At 47.9% G+C, this 18,268-nt stretch overlaps 1 protein-coding gene across 2 annotated transcripts in view; it reads right to left on the bottom strand.

Annotated features, from left to right (window-relative positions):
- Positions 1-16,970, bottom strand: part of RAD54L2 (RAD54 like 2) — a 134,305-nt gene extending 117,335 nt beyond the window's left edge. The window contains exon 1 of one of the 2 annotated variants that reach the window (XM_062200992.1): positions 16,869-16,970. The gene's annotated coding sequence lies outside the window, so the exon portion shown is untranslated. Of the gene's footprint in view, positions 1-16,605; positions 16,782-16,868 lie in introns of those variants that run through there. The other variant, XM_062200991.1, reaches the window with a different exon arrangement.
- Positions 16,971-18,268: the final 1,298 nt, after the last annotated feature.

The raw sequence follows: 18,268 nt of genomic DNA, 5'->3' as shown, positions 1-18,268 counted from the left end.
AAAAAAATTCTCATGAGCGAGCCAAATATTCAGTGACAATATCTGCAATTTACCTTTAAAATACGCCAACAACAACAAAAAAGGTGGGGAGCACTTTGAAAAATTGAGGAAGTGTTAATAAATTTTGGAATTGGGTGATACAGGAAGGTTCATTATAATGTACTCTATACTGTTATATATGTTTGTAATTTTCTTTTTTTTTTTTTTCTTTTTTTTGACAGGCAGAGTGGGCAGTGAGAGAGAGACAGAGAGAGAGAGGGGTCTTCCTTTCCCGTTGGTTCACCCTCCAATGGCCGCTGCAGCCGGTGCACCGCGCTGATCCAAAGGCAGGAGCCAGGTGCTTATCCTGGTCTCCCATGGGGTGCAGGGCCCAAGGACTTGGGCCATCCTCCACTGCCTTCCCAGGCCATAGCAGAGAGCTGGCCTGGAAGAGGGGCAACCGGGACAGAATCCGGAGCCTTGTAATTTTCCATAATAAAAAGCCCACCCTTGTAGCTTCTCTTCCAGTAAGCATAATAGGGAGGAGGATTTTAGTCAGAATAAGAAAAAAAAAAGTATCAAGAAATAAATCCTTGCTCCAGACCACGAGGAACTCAGAAATATTGTTCAGGAAAAATGCAGAACCTAAAGCTAGGCAACAAAGGATTAAGAGACATAGAAAAAGCAAGGAAGAAATGGCACTAAAACTAAACTTCAGATAAAACAGCCAGGAAAAGGAAGGCAAGGCATAGCAGAAGAGGCCCAGAACTAAACAATGTTGATGGCATTTTATCTCTTTTCCTTTTAATAAAGACTTATTTATTTATTTGAAAGGCAGAGTTACAGACAGAGAAAGATCTTCCCATCTACTGATTCACTCTCCAAATGACTACAATGACCAGGGCTGGGCAAGGCCAAACCCAGGAGCCAAGAGTTTCTTCTGGGTCTCCCAGATAGGTGCAAGGACTCAAGCACTTGGGCTATCCTCTGCTGATTTCCCAGGCAAACTAGCAGAGAGCTGTATCAGAAGTGGAGCAGCTAAGACTCGAGCCAACACCCAAATAGGATGCCAGTGCTGCAGGCCATGGATTAACCCACTGTGCCTCAGCACCTGCCATTTTATCCTTTATGTAGATTTTAAAAGCGGGGGAGTAGAGTTTAGGAAGATACTAAAAAGCAGGTAACTGATAAAACAAGGTTAAGAAAGAAACAGGAGGGGCCGGTGCTGTGGCACAGCAGGTAAAGCCACCACCTACAGTGCCAGCATCCCATATGGGCGCCAGTTCAAGTCCCGGCTGCTCCACTTCTGATTCAGCTCTCTGCTGTGGCCTGGGAAAGCAGTAGAAGATGGCCCAAGTCCTTGGACCCCTGCACCCACATGGGAGACCCGGAAGAAGCTCCAGGCTCCTGGCTTCAGATAGGCGCAGCTCCGGCTATTGCAGCCAACTGGGGAATGAACCAACGGATGAAGACCTCTCCCTCTCCCTCCCTCCCTTTCTCTCTGTAACTCTGACTTTCAAATATTTAAAAAAAGAAAGAAAGAAAGAAAGATAGAGAGAGAGAGAGAGAGAGGGAGGGAGAGAGGGAGGGAGGGAGAGAAATATATAAAACCCAACTGGAAGGGATTGGCTTAAAAAAAAAATGAAGACCATCTCTTCAGGAGGACAAAGAGAAAGCAATATTCTGAAAGTGGAATGCATGAGGGGCCATGTAATGTAAGTATTAATGGGGCAGACTGATGTTCAACCCTATGACTTTAATCGCAGCTCTGACCTGGGGCAAGACTTACTCTTTGGATTTCATTTCACTCACTGAGCAATAATACTGACAGTAACAGTACATTCATATAGAGCTGTTAGAAAATCACTACAGGCCGGCGCCGTGGCTTAACAGGCTAATCCTCCACCTTGCGGCGCCGGCACACCGGGTTCTAGTCCCGGTTGGGGCACTGGATTCTATCCCGGTTGCCCCTCTTCCAGGCCAGCTCTCTGCTATGGCCCGGGAAGGCAGTGGAGGATGGCCCAAGTACTTGGGCCCTGCACCCACATGGGAGGCCAGGAGAAGCGCCTGGCTCCTGGCTTCGGATCAGCGAGATGCGCCGGCCGCAGCGGCCATTGGAGGGTGAACCAACGGCAAAAAGGAAGACCTTTCTCTCTCTGTCTCTCTCTCTCACTATCCACTCTGCCTGTCAAAAAAAAAAAAAAAGAAAATCACTACAGTAGAGTGTGGTATCTGAGAGTAAGTATACACTATGTGAGCTGCTATAATAATATAACAGGCAAAATTAATCTCCTTGTTAGTCAAACAACTCTCACATCAACAAAACTATATTAGTCTAGCAAAAAAGTTGGCAAAACACATAAAAATTATATATATATATTTGAAATAAATACTTGAAAACATGGCTATCTTCCTCAATTAGGAAATGTAAATGAAAATTAGTTATCTGGGCTTCAAATTGGCAAAGATTAAAAATACTGATAAGATTCAGTGTTAAAAGAGAAATATAAATTTATATCTTAGGAGACATACATAATCTTTGACAACAGAAATTCTATTGGTAGAAATTTATTCTAGGTCGGCGCCGTGGCTTAACAGGCTAATCCTCCACCTTGCGGCGCCGGCATACCAGGTTCTAGTCCTGGTCGGGGCACCGGATTCTGTCCCAGTTGCCCCTCTTCCAGGCCAGCTCTCTGCTGTGGCCCGGGAGTGCAGTGGACGATGGCCCAAGTGCTTGGGCCCTGCACCCCATGGGAGACCAGGAGAAGCACCTGGCTCCTGCCATCGGATCAGCGTGGCGCGCCGGCTGCAGCACGCCAACCGCGGCGGCCATTGGAGGGTGAACCAACAGAAAAAGGAAGACCTTTCTCTCTGTCTCTCTCTCACTGTCCACTCTGCCTGTCAAAAAAAAAAAAAAAAGAAAGAAAGAAAGAAAAGAAATTTATTCTAAAAAGTTAACAAAATGGGGCCAGCGTGTGGCATAGTAGGTTAAGCCTCCATGTATGACACTGGCATCCCATATGGATGGTTCGAGTCCAGGTGGCTCCACCTACAATCCAGCTCCCTGCTAATGGCCTGGAAAAAGCAGTGGGAAATGGTCGAAGTGCTTAGGCCCCTGCACCCGCATAGGAGACCTGGAGGAAGCTCCTGGTTCCTGGCTTCAGACTGGCCCAGCTCCAGCCGTTGCAGCCATTTGGGGAGAACCAGCAGATGGAAGACCTCCCCCTTCCTCCTTCCCTCCCTTCATCCCCCATCCTCTGCCTCTGCTTCCTGGGCTCTAGCTTGAACCTGACCCAGCCCCAGCCATTGTGTGTTCACTTGGGAAGTGAACCAGGAGATAGAAGATCTCTCTCTGTCTTTCCACCTCTCTCTGTAACTCTGTTTTTCAAATAAATAAATAAAAAAAAATCTTAAAGAAAACGTAAACTGCAGTGGGGGGAGGGAGGCAGCACTGCAGCTTAGCGAGTAAAGCTGCCACCTGCAACACCGGCATCCCATATGGGAACCGGTTCGAGTCTTGGCTGCTCCACTTCCCATCCAGCTCTCTGCTGTGGCCTGAGAAAGAAGTAGAAGGTGGCCAAAGTCCTTGGGCCCCTGCACCCGGGTGGGGAGTCTGGGAGAAGCTCCTGGCTCCTGGCTTCAGATCGGCACAGCTCCAGCCACTGCAGACATTTGGGGAGTGAACCAGTAGATGGGAGACCTCTTTCTCTCTCTAACTCCCGACTTTCAAATAAATAAATAAATCTTAAAAAAAAAAAAAAGAAAGAAAACAGAAAATGATCCAAGTTCTTGGGCCTCTGCACTCACGTGGGAGACCCAGAAGAAGCTCCTGACTCTTGGCTTCAGATTGGCACAGCTCCAACCATTATGGCCATCTGAGGAGTGAACCAGCAGATGGAAGATCTCTTTCTCTTTCTCTGCATCTGACTCTCTGTAACAGTGCCTTTCAAATAAATAAATAAATCTCAAAAAAATAAAAAAGTGAACTGGGGCTGGCGATGTGGTATATTGGGTAAAGCCACAGCCTGCAGTACTGGCATTCCATGTGGGCACTGGTTCAAATCTCAGATGCTCCACTTCTGACCCAGCTCTCTGCTATGGCCTGGGAAAGCAGTAGAAGATGGCCCAAGTCCCTGGGCCTCTGGACCCACATAGGAGACCTGGAGGAAACTCCTGGCTCCTGGCTTCAGATTGGCCCAGCTCCAGCCATTGCAGCCATTTTCAGAGTGAACCAGCTAATGGAAGACCCCCTCCCTCCCTCTCTCCCTCTCTCCCTCTCTCTCGCTGCCTTTGCCTCTGCCTCTCTGTAACTCTGCCTTTCAAATAAATAAAGATAAATCTTTTTTAAAAAAAGTAAACAAATTATAGAAAGGTATATACAAAGATACTTATACAAAGAAGCTTGGAACTACAAAAAAAAAAAAACAAATGTCACAATGAAGTGGAAAAACTAATACAAATATACAATGCAATAAAATACAGCTATTATAGGAAACCACAGATACTTGCATCTGAAACATGGAAAAATGCCTAGGTAAAGGCATTAAATGAAAAAAAGTTACAGAAAAGTAGGTACATTATATAAAAGGAATTACTTTCTCTTGCATACATATACACATACATACACACACACCTATCAGCATGTACGGTGGGAGAAAAATCTGAATATAGACAAAATTCTTTTTTTAAATTAGAATACAGATTTATTAACAGAATGACAAATATTTCATGGCCATAAAGACCAATATTTTCATTATAAACAGATTTATACAGATAGTCAAATCATATTCAGAGGTCTGGGGATATAAGGAATCAGAAGAGATCAAATTATTAATAGTGGTTAACACTGAGATATGAATTATAGGTTTCTATCCCTTTTTTTTTTAAAAAAAAAAAAGATGTATTTATTTATTTGAAAGGCAGAGTTACAGAGAGAGGAAGAGGCAAGGTGGGGGGGGGGGAGGAGGAGGTCTTCCATCTGCTGGTTCACTTCCCAAATGGTTGCAACAGCAGCAGCTTAGCCAATCCAAAGGCAGGAGCCAGGAGCTTCCTCCAGGTCTCCTATGCGGCTACAGGGGACCAAGGACTTGGGCCATCCTCTAGTGCTTTCCCAGGCCATAGTAGAGAGCTGGATTGGAAGTGGAACAGCAGGGACTTGAACCGGATGCCAGCACTACAGGCGGTGTCCTTACTCACTATGCCACAGTGCCGTCCCCCTCTGTCCCATTTTAAAATGCCTGAACTTAAGACCGGCGCTGTGGCACAGCGGGTTAAAGCCCTGGCCTGAAGCAGCTGGCATCCCATGTGGGCACCGGTTCTAGTCCCAGCTGCTCCTCTTTCGATCCAGCTCTCTGCTATGGCCTGGGAAAGCAGTAGAAGATAGCCTAAGCCCTTGGACCCCTGCACCCACATGGGAGACCCAGAAGAAGCTCCTGGCTCCTGGCTTTGGATCGGCGCAGCTCCAGCCGTTGCAGCCATCTGAGGAGTGAACCAGCCGATAGAAGAAAAAGATGAGTTTTGGGAAACATGCAGACAGCTGGTGTGGGAAATGAGACCCTTAGGAGACAGGAGCATCCTGGAGGGCAGAGAGCTCAGCTTAAGTAAAGTAGTGGGACCTGCCTACAAGCCAGACAGCATGTTTTCCTGACTCCCCAGAAACACTGGACATGGGCAGCCTTAAGTCAATGGAAGCAGCCAGAGAAGAGAATTCAGAGATGGCAACTGGCGTAGCAAGGCAAAGGATTCAAAACCCAGGGAAGGCAGAACTAAAGCTGTGCACTGTGGCCAAGCAGCAGCCAGGCTAGATCAGGAAGTGGGTGAAACATGGGATGAAAAAGATAAAGACACAGGGTGAGAGAGACAGTTGAATGGAACACACACACATTCAAAGGACTCTTTCCCAAACTTCCATTTTTCTTCCAATTTCTATATCTCACATTAGGACAAAGGCCCTTTCTGTGTCATAGGCCTTAAGTGTAATACCATCTCAACCTGATTCTGGGTTTTTCTCTTGACCACTAAGTTATCAGTGAGGGTAACTCCCCCATCAAGCTGTTCCAGAGTTACTAGGCTGCTGTTCACAGAGCAGACAATGCTCTGTGTATCGCACTATCTTCTCTGTGTGGGTCCTCTATTAACCGGAATCCTGGAATGAAGGATACTGACACCCCAACTTGAAGCCATAATAATATCCTATGAAGACATTAAAAGGATCCTGAACTGCCATCAAATCCTAGCTGCTCTTCTTAATAACTTTGTGTACTTGAAAGCAAGCCACTTCATTTGCTTGGGGTTGCTCCCTCATCTGTAAAATGGGGTTATCTGCCTCACAGGAAAATGAAGTAAAGTACATATGCTAAAGTGTTTTATAAACTACAACATATGCAGAGTACCCTCACCATAGGAAGGCAAGCAGTCCTTGCTTCTATCTAATCTAGCAATTCAGTATGCTGCCCTAAAACCATGTAGCATGTGCTAGTAGCTACAATGTGCCTATGCTGGTTGAATTTTTTCATGTTTTTATTGCTTCTCACCTATAACACCAACTTCCTTCTTAACATCTCAACTTTGCTCACAAAGTATCTTCCATTTAACAGCTGCTGTCACATTTAAGATACCTTATACTTTGCCTCAGTTTTCCTTTTTATCTCATGACAATTGTTATCTTTAACCAACTATAGCTTTTTATGATTTCCCCTTCTGCAGTCTACTATGTTCATCACCTACAAGAAAGAATGCATTGTGTAGGCTTTGACAGGCCACCTAACACCACTCAGACTTCAGCAGGAGTTCCATGTGATCTGATCAACCATGAAAATGAAATAAAAGTAATTTAGACAGTATTCTAATAGTTATTTTATTACTAAGAACAAAGAGGGTGGTGCTGGCATTGTGGCGCAACAAGTAAAGCCTATGTCTGTGACACCAGCATCCCATATGGGCACCAGTTCAAGTCCCGGCTGCTCTACTTCTGATCCAGCTCCCTGGGAAAGCAACAGAAGACGGTCCAAATGCTTGGGCCCCTGCTCCCATGTGGGAGACCTGGAAGAAGCTCCTGGCTCCTGGCTTCAGCCTGGCCCAGTTCTGGCTGTTGCAGCCTTTTGGAGAGTGAACCAGCAGACGGAAGATATCTCTCTCTATATATATATATATCTTGGGCTGTTGCAGCCATTTGGAGAGTGAATCACCAGATGGAGATATCTCTCTCTCTTCCTCTAACTCTGCCTTTCAAATAAATAAATCTTAAAAAAAAAAAAAAAAAAAAAAAAAAGATGGTGACTGAATTAATCTCCATAATTCTGTAACTTCTAGGTAAATAACTCAGAACACAGCTTTCTGACAAAGAATTAATATGACAGTGTTGGTATCAATGCAGTGTTAGATTGAGCATAGAACTGGTACAGATAATTGAAATCACTGAATCTAAATTTCTGAATTAAGTTTAGTCAAATAATCTTCATTCCTGTACATAGGGACACTGAGCTCTAGGTCTTCAAAAGGCCCAGCAGCCAACAAAAGTCCTAACATCCCAGTGCTACATCCATTACTCATTTCCAGGCAGGCAGGAACTTGCCAGTGGTTGTATGGTAACCTTGTGTTCCAAAATGACCTGTCATTTCTTCACACATCAGGAAAAAGTGCTCTGAGCAGTAAGCAGCCAATGGAAGATCTAGACAATACCAGAGAAAAACTGTCACATTTTTCTCCCAAAGGAAATTTTTTAAAAGATTTATTTATTTGAGAGTTACAGAGAGAGAGAGAGACAAAGAGAGAGGTCCTCCATCCGCTGGTTCACTCCCCAGGTGGCCACAATGGCCAGAGCTGTGCTGAAGCCAGGAGCCGGTAACTTCCTCCGGGTCCCCCACGTGGGTGCAGGGGCCCAAGGACTTGGGCCATCTTCCACTGCTTTCCCAGGCCATAACAGAGAGCTGGATCAGAATTGGAGCAGCTGGGACTGGAACCGGCGCCCATATGGGATGCCGGTGCTGCAGGCCAGGGCTTTAACCCACTGCACCACAGTGCCGGCCCCCCAAAGGATTTTGCAAGACCCAGAGAGAGCAAGTAACAGACCCTAAGCCTCAACAGTTGAATGTAGCAAATAAGCAACATTTTCATAACAAAGTCTTGCCTTTAAAACCAGAAAATACAAAGGCAGAAGCACTGCTTCAGTGAGGCTCAAATGTACCCATGAAGTCACACCAGCTCCACATAGAATGAGTTCTTGTCATTTATTTGCTCATTCAACAAACATTTGCCAAGTTGCTACTCTGTGCCAGAAATGGTTAAGTGCTGGGATAAAAAATAAATGAGATGAGATCCTACCTTCAAGTAGGTCACAACCTAGGCAAAGGAAACACACAAACATCAAAACCTAACAGTAGCATCGGTACCATGTGATCATGAAAAAAGCTTGTGCAGACTGCAATGCCACACAGTGGAGAGGCATTCAGCTGAACTTGGAGGAAATCAACGAAGGCTTTTATTAAGAGAAGGTGCTGCCTGAACTCCTGGTTCAAGTCTGAGAGTTGGCCAAGCACTATAGTGGGGAGCAAAGTTAGCAAAAGGAACAGCCTGAGCATGCTGGGACCTTCGAGGAGTCCACTGTAACTGAGCCTTGAGTGCCAAAGGCATTGTGGCTGAGGAGAAACCAGAAGATTCTAGAAGAGCCAGGTCACAAATGTCCTTATGAGATGTTGAAGCAGAGACATGCCAGTCTCTAGATGTCTGTGGCTTTTTGAGGCCAGAGGAATATTATTTACTCTTAACTGGAACTCAAGACCACTGTGACTAGAAGTGGGGATTTGATTAGGAGATCAGAAGTGATTTAGGGGCATTATTTCAAATCACTTCTGGTTGTTACTTATTTTTCTCTTGAATATTAGTAGAACTTTTATTTTCCTCTCACAAGGAAAAAATGAAACTGAACAATTCTTTAACAAAGCCTGTGAACCTTCTTTTCATCAAAAACAAATCTGAACAGAGTGCTAGATTCTACCAAAGTGGCCTCAATTAGAGAAAGAAGACAGCTCTCTCCAGCACCTGAGCCTTCTAGGCAAAAGCCAAGTCTCTGATGCTAGCAGAAACAAGCTGGAGAAACGTCCAGTCAGGGGCCACACAGAACATAAAGCTGCCTGACATTCTCCAGTACTCTGTCAATGGGAACGCCCACTGCTCCCAAAGACATACCAAACATTTACTTCCTGGCTTCTCCATAGTAACTGGTAGGAAAAAGCCTACCAGTGCCAGGAATGACCTTGGACTTTTCAGGATGGACTCCTGCCTACCAATACTAGATAAAGACCAGCTCAGGGGTCACCACTGTGGGGTGGCAGGTTAAGCCATGGATTGTAGCTACAGCATCCCATATGGGCAACAGTTCAAGTCCTGGCTGCTCCAATTCTGATCCAGTTACTGATCCAATTACTGATGCACATGGGAAAGTAGTAGAAGATGGCCCAAGTCCCTAGGTCACTGCTGCCCACATGGGAGACTGGAAGAAACTCCCAGCTCTTGGCTTTGGCCTAGCCCCACGTGTTACAGGGCCCTAGCACTTGGGCCATCCTCCACTGCACTCCTGGGCCACAGCAGAGAGCTGGCCTGGAAGAGGGGCAACCGGGACAGAATCCGGCGCCCCGACCGGGACTAGAACCCGGTGTGCCGGCGCCGCAAGGCGGAGGATTAGCCTATTGAGCCGCGGCACCGACCCGGAATTTTTTTTTTACAGAAATTTAAAACTCTAAGCCTTCTTTCCAAGAGGCTCTGAAGTTGATCCATTTGACTAAAAGGTAGCCAAAAATATATCATTAAGCAATTGCCTTGCCTTCAAAGCAACAATGATCTAGTGAACATTCCAGATTAAAAAAGAGAGGCCAACACTGTGGCATAGTAGGTAAAGCTGCCACCTGCACCACTAGCATCTCATATGGGTGTTAGTTCAAGTTTCAGCTGCTCTACTTCCAGCTCCCTGCTAATGCACCTGGAAAAGCAGCAGAGGATAGCTCAAGTGCCTGAGCCCCTGCACCAATATGGGAGACCCAGAAGAAGCTCCTGGCTTCTGGCTTCCGCCTTGTCCAACCCAGGTCTTTGCAGCCATTTGGGGAGTGAACCAGCGAATGGAAGACCTCTGTCTCTGACTCTCTGTAATCCAGGCTTTCAAATAAATTAAAAGGGGTGTGGGTATGGCTGTGGCATAGTGGGTAATCCATATGGGCACTAGTTCCAGTCCTAGCTGCTCCACTTCTGATCCAGCACCCTGCTAATGTGCCTGGGAAAGCAGCAGAAGATGGCCCAAGTACTTAGGCTCCTGCACCCACATGGGAGACCCAGAAGAAGCTCCTGGCTTCAGATCAGCCCAGCTCCAGCCATTATGGCCATTTAAGAGTAAATCAGCAGATGGAAGATCTATCTCTGTGTCTCCTCTCTCTCTCTTTCTCTATGTAACTCTGCCTTTCAATGAACAAATATATCTTTTTTAAAATAATGAGAGATTTCAAAGAATTTTTTACAAGTATCTTGATTTTAAATGTAATTTATTTTTGGTTAAGACACAAGGGGTCTTCAAAAAGTTCATGGAAATGTGTATCATGAAAAACTTATGCATGGATTTCAAAAATTTTTTGCACCAAAATAAAGCTATCTTTTAATTCAATTTTCCCTAAAATTTTTGAAGCACCTTGATTATACACTGACAGAGGGAAAAGAGCAAAGGGCAGTTTCATTTTATCAGATCAGAATGAAGAGGCAAATGACTTCCAAAAGACTGAGCCTCACCTCAATGCTACTCCTGTTCCAAGGGAAAGCACTCCAAGTGATGAGCAGATACTCCCAGCCTATATACAGTGAACATACTGAGGTCAAGCAATGCCTTCAGACTACCAAAACCACAGTGGGAAGAGAAAGAGGGGATGACTTCCTGAGGAACTTGAATACAAATACAGTATTTATAAAGCACTGTTTATTGAGACACACTCAGAAAATGTTTTATCTTGTGGTTTGTCTACAGGAATACTTAAATTTGACATGTGAATTTAAACAGAATAATGCAAAAACAACGCCATACCAATTTGAACAGTTAAGCTAAACTTTTTACATGCAAGAAAGTGAAGATACTAAATTGTCACTGATCAAAATCAATATGTTAGAAAAACTTCAATGGCCTTACTAATCAAAAGCTTGATATACTTGAATCACTTTTCTGACAGAGCTGTATTCATCTCTGAAACAGAAACTAGCACTAATTTTAAAAATATTATTGCCATTATGGAGGTGCCCAACACAGTACAATTACACATGATAATGCAATAAATAAATGGTTTACGTACAAATGAGTAACTTAAGATAGAAAACGTGGGGGCCAACATTGTGGCACACTGGGTTAAACCACTGCCTGCCTGATCCTCCACCTTGCGGCGCCGGCACACCGGGTTCTAGTCCCGGTTGGGGCGCCGGATTCTATCCCGGTTGCCCCTCTTCCAGGCCAGCTCTCTGCTATGGCTCGGGAAGGCAGTGGAGGATGGCCCAAGTCCTTGGGCCCTGCACCCGCATGGGAGACCAGGAGAAGCACCTGGCTCCTGGCTTCGGATCAGCGCGATGCGCTGGCCGCGGCCACCATTGGAGGGTGAACCAACGGCAAAAGGAAGACCTTTCTCTCTCTCTCTCTGTCCACTCTGCCTGTCAAAAAAAAAAAAAAAAAAAAAAAAAAAAACACTGCCTGCAACACCAACATCCAGGAAGTGTGCTTGCTAGCTTGAGACTTAGTTGCTCCACTTTTGATCCAGCTCCTATTAATGTGCCTGGGAAAGCAGCAGAAAATGGCCCACGAAACTAGGCCCCTGCCACCCATGTGAGAGTCCCAGATGGAGTTCTAGGTTCCTAGCTTCATCCTGGCCTAACCCCAGCCATTGTGGCCATTTGGGCAGATGAAAGATTCTCTCTCTCTCTCTCTCTCTCTCTCTCTCTCTCTCTCACACACACACACACACACACACACACGCACACAGTATAACTCTGCCTTTCAAATAAATAAAATAAATCTTTTTTTTTTAATGACAGGCAGAGTTAGACAGTGAGAGAGAGAGAGAGAGAGACAGAGAGAAAGGTCTTCCTTTTCCGTTGGTTCACCCCCCAAATGGCCGCTACAGCCGGTGCCCTGTGCCGATCCAATGCCAGGAGCCAGGTGCTTCTCCTGGTCTCCCATGTGGGTGCAGGGCCCAAGCACCTGGGCCATCCTCCACTGCCTTCCCAGGCCACAGCAGAGAGCTGGACTGGAAGAGGAGCAACCGGGACAGAATCCGGCACCCCAACTGGGACTAGAACCCGGAGTGCTGGCGCCACAGGTGGAGGATTAGCCTAGTGTGCCACGGTGCTGGCCAAAATAAATCTTTAGGAAAAAAAAAAAAATTGCATTAAAGAATAGGCATTTGGCCAAGCTGTTAAGATGGCACTTGGTATGCCTGCATCCCATATCAGAGTGTCAGGATTCAATTCCCAGCTGTGCTCCCAATTCCAGCTTCCTGCTAATGTGAAACCTGGGCAGTAACAGATGATGGCTCAAGTATTTGGTTCCCTGCCACTCATATGGGAGGCCTGGATTGGGTTCCTGGCTTCAGTTCATACCAACCCCAGATGTTACCAGGATTTTGGACGTGAAATAGTAGATGCGAGATCTCTGTCTCTCCACCTTTCTTTTTTTTTTTTTTTTTTTTTAGTTTTTGACAGGTAGAGTGGACAGTGAGAGAGACAGAGAGAAAGGTCTTCCTTTTTGCCGTTGGTTCACCCTCCAATGGCCGCGCACAAGGTGGAGGATTAGCCTATTGAGCCACAGCGCCGGCGATCCTTCCATCTTTCAAATAAATAAAATAGACACTTTTTTTAAGATTTCTTTTATGTAGTTGAAAGGCAGAGCTGGCGGCGCTGCGGCTCAATAGGCTAATCCTCCGCCTGCAGCGTAGGCACACCGGGTTCTAGTCCCGGTCGGGGCGCCGGATTCTGTCCCGGTTGCTCCTCTTCCAGTCCAGCTCTCTGCTGTGGCCCGGGAGTATAGTGGAGGATGGCCGAGGTGCTTGGGCCCTGCACCCCATGGGAGACCAGGAGAACACCTGGCTCCTGGCTTCAGATCAGCGTGGTGCACCGGCCACAGTAGCCATTGGGAGGTGAACCAACGGAAAAGGAAGACCTTTCTCTCTGTCTCTCTCTCACTGTCCACTCTGCCTGTCAAAAAAAAAGAAAAAGGAAAGAAAAAAAGGCAGAGCTACAGAGAGGAAGAGAGACAGAGACTTTCCATCTGCTGGTTCACTCCCCAAATGGTTACAACAACTGGGGCTGGGCCAAGGCTGAAGCCAGGAGCCTAGAGCTTCTTCCAGGTCACCCACTTGGAGGCAGGGGCCCAAGCATTTGGGCCACCTTCTGCTGCCTTCCCAGGCACATTAGCAGGGAGCTGCACTGGAAGTGGAGCAGCAGGGTCTTGAACTGATCGATGTCCATACAGGATGCCAGCATTGCAAATAGAGGCTTAACCTATTATGTCACAACGCCAGCCCCAATAAGCACTTTTTAAAAAAATGATTCTATTTATTTGAAAGACAGAGTTACATAGAGAGGTAGAGCCAGAGAGCCAGAGAGAGAGAGAGAGAGAGAGAGAGAGAGAGAGAGAGGTAGAGCCAGAGAGAGAGATATGCCTTCAATCTGCTGGTTCACTTCCAAAATGGCTGCAACAGCCAAAGCTGAGCTGATTCAAAGCCAGGAGCCAGCAGCTTCTTCCAGGTCTCCCACGGGGGTACAGGGGCCCAAGGACCTGGGCCATCCTATGCTGCTTTCCCAGGCCAGAGCAGACAGCTGGATCAGAAGTGGAGCAGCCGGGACTTGAACTGGTGCCAATATGCGATGCTAGCACTGCAGGCCGAGGCTTTAACCCAATACACCACAGCACCAGACCCCAATAAGCACTTCTAAAAGAATTTTTAGAAGAATAGTATTAAAGGAATATAAATGACTTTCTTTTTTTAATAAAAATGGAGGGATGAGCATTGTAATATAGATTAAGCGACCACTTAGGGTGCCCACATTTCATATCAGAGTGTATGGCATCCAGTCTCGCCTCCACTGCTGAGCCAGCTTCCTGCTAATATACACCGTGGGAGGCAGCAGATGACAGCTTATGTACTTGGGTTCCTGAAACCCAGTGGAGTTCCTGGCTTCAGCCTGGCCCAGCTCTAGTTATTGCAGGCATTCAGGATACGAACCAGTAGACAGAAGATGTCTCCGTCACTGCCATTCAAACACACTTATTTTTTTTTTAAAAGATTTATTTATTTGAAAGGCTGGTTCACTCCCCAAATGGCCCAGGTATTTCAGCCATCTTCCACTGCTTTCTCAGGCACATTAGTAGCGAGCTGGATCCAAGGTGGAACAGCCAGGACTCAAACCAGTACTCATACAGGATGCCAGCATCATAAGCAGCAGCTTATCCTGCTGTGCCACAACACCTGCTCCCAAATAAACTTTTTTAAAAATTTTTTTGTTTTATTTGAGAGGTAGACAAAGAGAGGGAGAGACAGGAGAAAGGTCTTCCACCTGCTGATTCACTCCCCAGATAGATGCAACAGCCCGAGCTGGAGTGATCTGAAGCCAGGAGCCAGGAGCTTCTTCTGCGTCTCCCACGCGGTGCAGGGGCCCAAGAACATGGGCCATCTTCTGTTGCCTTCCCAGGCCATTAGCAGAGAGTGGATCAGAAGAGGGGCAGCAGAGACACGAACCCATGCCCATATGGGATGCCGGCACCACAAGCAGATGCTTAGCCTACTATGCCACAACGCCAGGCCCCAAATAAAGTTTCTTTTCTTTTTTTAAAGAAAGCTTAAGTGGGAAAAAATCCTTAGGATAAATCTATCAATATAAATACGAACAGAATTGCCTCACACCTCATCTGAAACTTTCTATTAGACTCCAATTAGGCAGTATCCCCTGTGTAAACTCTCATCTAAAACTGGGAGGATGATTCTGCTTTTCCCGTCATGTGGGGTTCCCTATAACGCCTTATCTGTAGACAACACACCGACGTTCACCTGAATACTAGGCAGAGCGCTGATGCACAGCTGCAAGCCTCAGAGTTGGAGTTGCAACCGTCTTTGAATGGCAGATACTGTCGCAGACAGACACAGAGCATAGACTAAATTCATTGAGCATGGATAACACTTCTAGGGAAGATAAAGTCCCATGAGAGTTAACAGGGGTCCTGAAATGACAGCCACTGAGATTTGTCAGACTCAGTGTAATGACTTCGAGTAGTAAAAGAAAATGAAATGTCATGGATTTAGGGAAGTAAAGAGCTTTCAACAACATGAACTGCTGGGATTTTCACATCCCCCTCTAGAGTTGCATACACTAAGTAATGGCCCACAGACGAGTGAAAAGAGGCTTCTAAATCGATTCAGATGTATCAGAATTGCACTGAAAACCCCTGGAACGGACATGTATTATAGTGTCTGAGTTTGTCTATCATTACAAACAATAGCCACAGTGCAGAGAAGAAAGTATGAGTCACAATTCAAAAACAAAGGAGGAAAGAAACAAATGAACAGAGGAAAGCCTTGGATGGAAATACCACAAAGAAACGCCTTACTTAAAATACTGTCTGTGACGTGGAGTAAGAAGGGTTCACACTGCCCTTCACCCAGGAATACACTCACCCAAGCTCATCCACCCCAACCTCCAGCCACCAACATAGGCAGCCACGTCGGTTAGTTAGCAAGCAACAGGAGACTAGCAGATCTGAGTCACCCACTCCCCCGCAGTAAGAGGTCATTCTCCACCAGGAAGCCCACTCTGCAAAGTTCCCTTGTTTGCCTCCCAGGCTGCCGCCACTGTGACCCACATAAAACTGATTCTCCAGCCTCAGCAGCCTACCCGAGCCTCCTCTACACTCTCCAAATCACAACTCCCACCGGCCTCCTGGAAACACCTCGGCAGCCAATACCGCTCACCGCCCTCACTACTCACTCCTGTGTCAAGTTCTCTGCCTGACAACTCCGCAGCCCGGTGCATCTGGGGCCCGCAGATTCACCTCTTCGCTCAACTCTTCCGTGCCTAGCTGAGCCTCTGCCTTTCCAGGAACTAACCACCAGTTACCTTAGCGAAGCTAAACTCTCCATGTTCTCTCCCCCCAGCCCTACCCCAATCTGCCCAATTCCCAGAGCTTGCGGAGGGGGTGTGGAGGAGACGCATCTGGTTGCTCCTTAGAGATCAGGCCCACAGAGGCCCCTAAAATTCCAAACACCACCCCCTCCCCAGCCACCCCGCTATAATCAGCCTCTGGGGCGCCGGCATCAAAAGCCGAGCTCGCAGTCACTACAGTGGAGTCTCCGTGCCTCTGTGCCTCCCTTCCCCAGCCGCAAAATCCCAAATAACTAGTCCCTGAGGCCCCCGCGTCGAGGCCAAGACCCCGGCCAAGCCTCCGGCCAACGGAGTTTCCCAGATCGGACCCAGTGCCCCCAAGGCCCGGGCCGCCGGTACCGCTTTGCTGCCCCAGGCCGCTGCACTGCAGGGGCCGAGCCGCGTCCCCACTCGGCCCCCATTGTTGCGGGTCTCAGCGGCCCCGGCTGGGAGCCGGGGACCGGCACCGGCTCTCACCTCCCACGCCGCGAATCCGGGCCGCGCCGGATCGGGCAGGGCCGAGGGACCTCGCTTCCCGCTGAGCCCGCCCGGGCAGTCTGTGGTGGCGGGGGCGGCGGCTGAGGCGGGAATCAGCCGGCCAGGCCCGGACGCCGAGGACTCGCTCCAGCCGAGCGACGGTCTTCTCCGGCGGCGGCGCTCGCAGCCTCCGCTCGCGGTCCGCGCCAGAAAGAGTCCCCCTCCCGGCCCGCGCGCCCGGTCGCCCGGACGGGAACACGCACCGCCGACAGGAAAGTTCCGCTGAGATCCGACCGGAGGCTCTTCCTGCCCTGAGCGGGGCGCACGGCGGCTCTTCCCGGGAGGCAGCCAGTATCCACCTCAGAGCAGCGTCTCGGGAGTCAATGCGGCACGAAGCTCCCAGGCCGGAATCTGCCTGGTAACAGTTCCAGAGGTGGGCTCAAGGGGATGGCTTTCCGCTCACCAACCACTTAGCGCCTCAGACGAGCCTCCGTTCCTCGCTCGGGGACAACCCAGGAGGCCTGTTATTTGGGACGGAGGCGCTGCTAGGAGCCGGGGCGGAGACAGGAGTCTGGGGCTGCACTTGGGGGCAGGGTCGTGGATGACAGCGCCTCTCCCAGCGGTCGCCTCAGCCTCAAGGAGCCCTGAAATTGTTGTGCACCGCGTGACTCCCGCCTTTTCGTTCTGCAGCCTCACCTCCTCTCCTGTCTGACGAGAAACTGAGGCCAGAAGGGGCTTCCTTGACCAGTGACGCTCCAGCGGAGGTGAGGGAATCAGGTGGGAAGTACTGCCACCCGGACTCCAGCCCTCTCCCCACAGCCCCGCTTCCCTCCTCCTCCTCCCAACCCGTGAATATTGGCAAAATGATTTTTTTTTAATACAGAAGTGGATCTTCCGTTGGAAGGTTTTGTTTGTTTTCCCTCATAAAATCAAAAGAATAAAAATGCCTTTCTCATTTCCACTTCCCTTTTCACCTGGGCCTTCATACATCTAGAAACCAGACATAATGATTTCCACAGCAAAGTAATTACAAAAATGAACATGTGTTATCCCAAACTATCCATGGGGAAAAAAAATTTTTTTTAAGATTTCTTTGCTTGGGCAGGTGTTGGGGCCTAGTGCTGACATCCCATATGGGCGGGTTTGAATCCAGCCTGCTCCACTTCACATCCAGCTCCCTGCTAATGGCCTGGGAAAAGCAGCGGAAGGGCCAGTGCTGTGGCATCCTGGGCTAAGCTGCCGCCTACAGTGCAAGAATCCTGTAGGGCACTGGTTCATGTCCCTGCTGCTCCTCTTCCAATCCAGCTCTCTGCTTAAGGCCTGGGAAAGCGGTGATGGCCCAAGTGCTTGGGCCCCTGTGTCCACGTTGGAGACCTGGAAGAGGCTCCCCTGGCGCCTAGCTCCTGGCTTCTGGCTTCAGATCAGCTCAACTCTGGCTGTTGTAGCCATTTGGAGAGTAGACCAGCAGACAGAGGACACTTCTCCCTGTCTTTCCCTCTGTCTGTAACTCTGTCTCTCAAATAAATAAATAAAATTTTTAAAAAGAGGAGGAAGAAGAAAAGCATTGGAACATGGCCACCCACGTGGGAGACCTGGATGAAGCTCCTTGCTCCTGGCTTCCACCTGGCCCATCGCTGATGCTGCAGCCATCTGGGAATAAACC

This window comes from Lepus europaeus, chromosome 9 (genome assembly GCF_033115175.1).
Source record: "Lepus europaeus isolate LE1 chromosome 9, mLepTim1.pri, whole genome shotgun sequence".
Classification (NCBI taxonomy): domain Eukaryota; kingdom Metazoa; phylum Chordata; class Mammalia; order Lagomorpha; family Leporidae; genus Lepus; species Lepus europaeus.
Note: the sequence above shows the minus strand (reverse complement) of the source record. Positions and strands in the feature narration are given on the sequence as shown.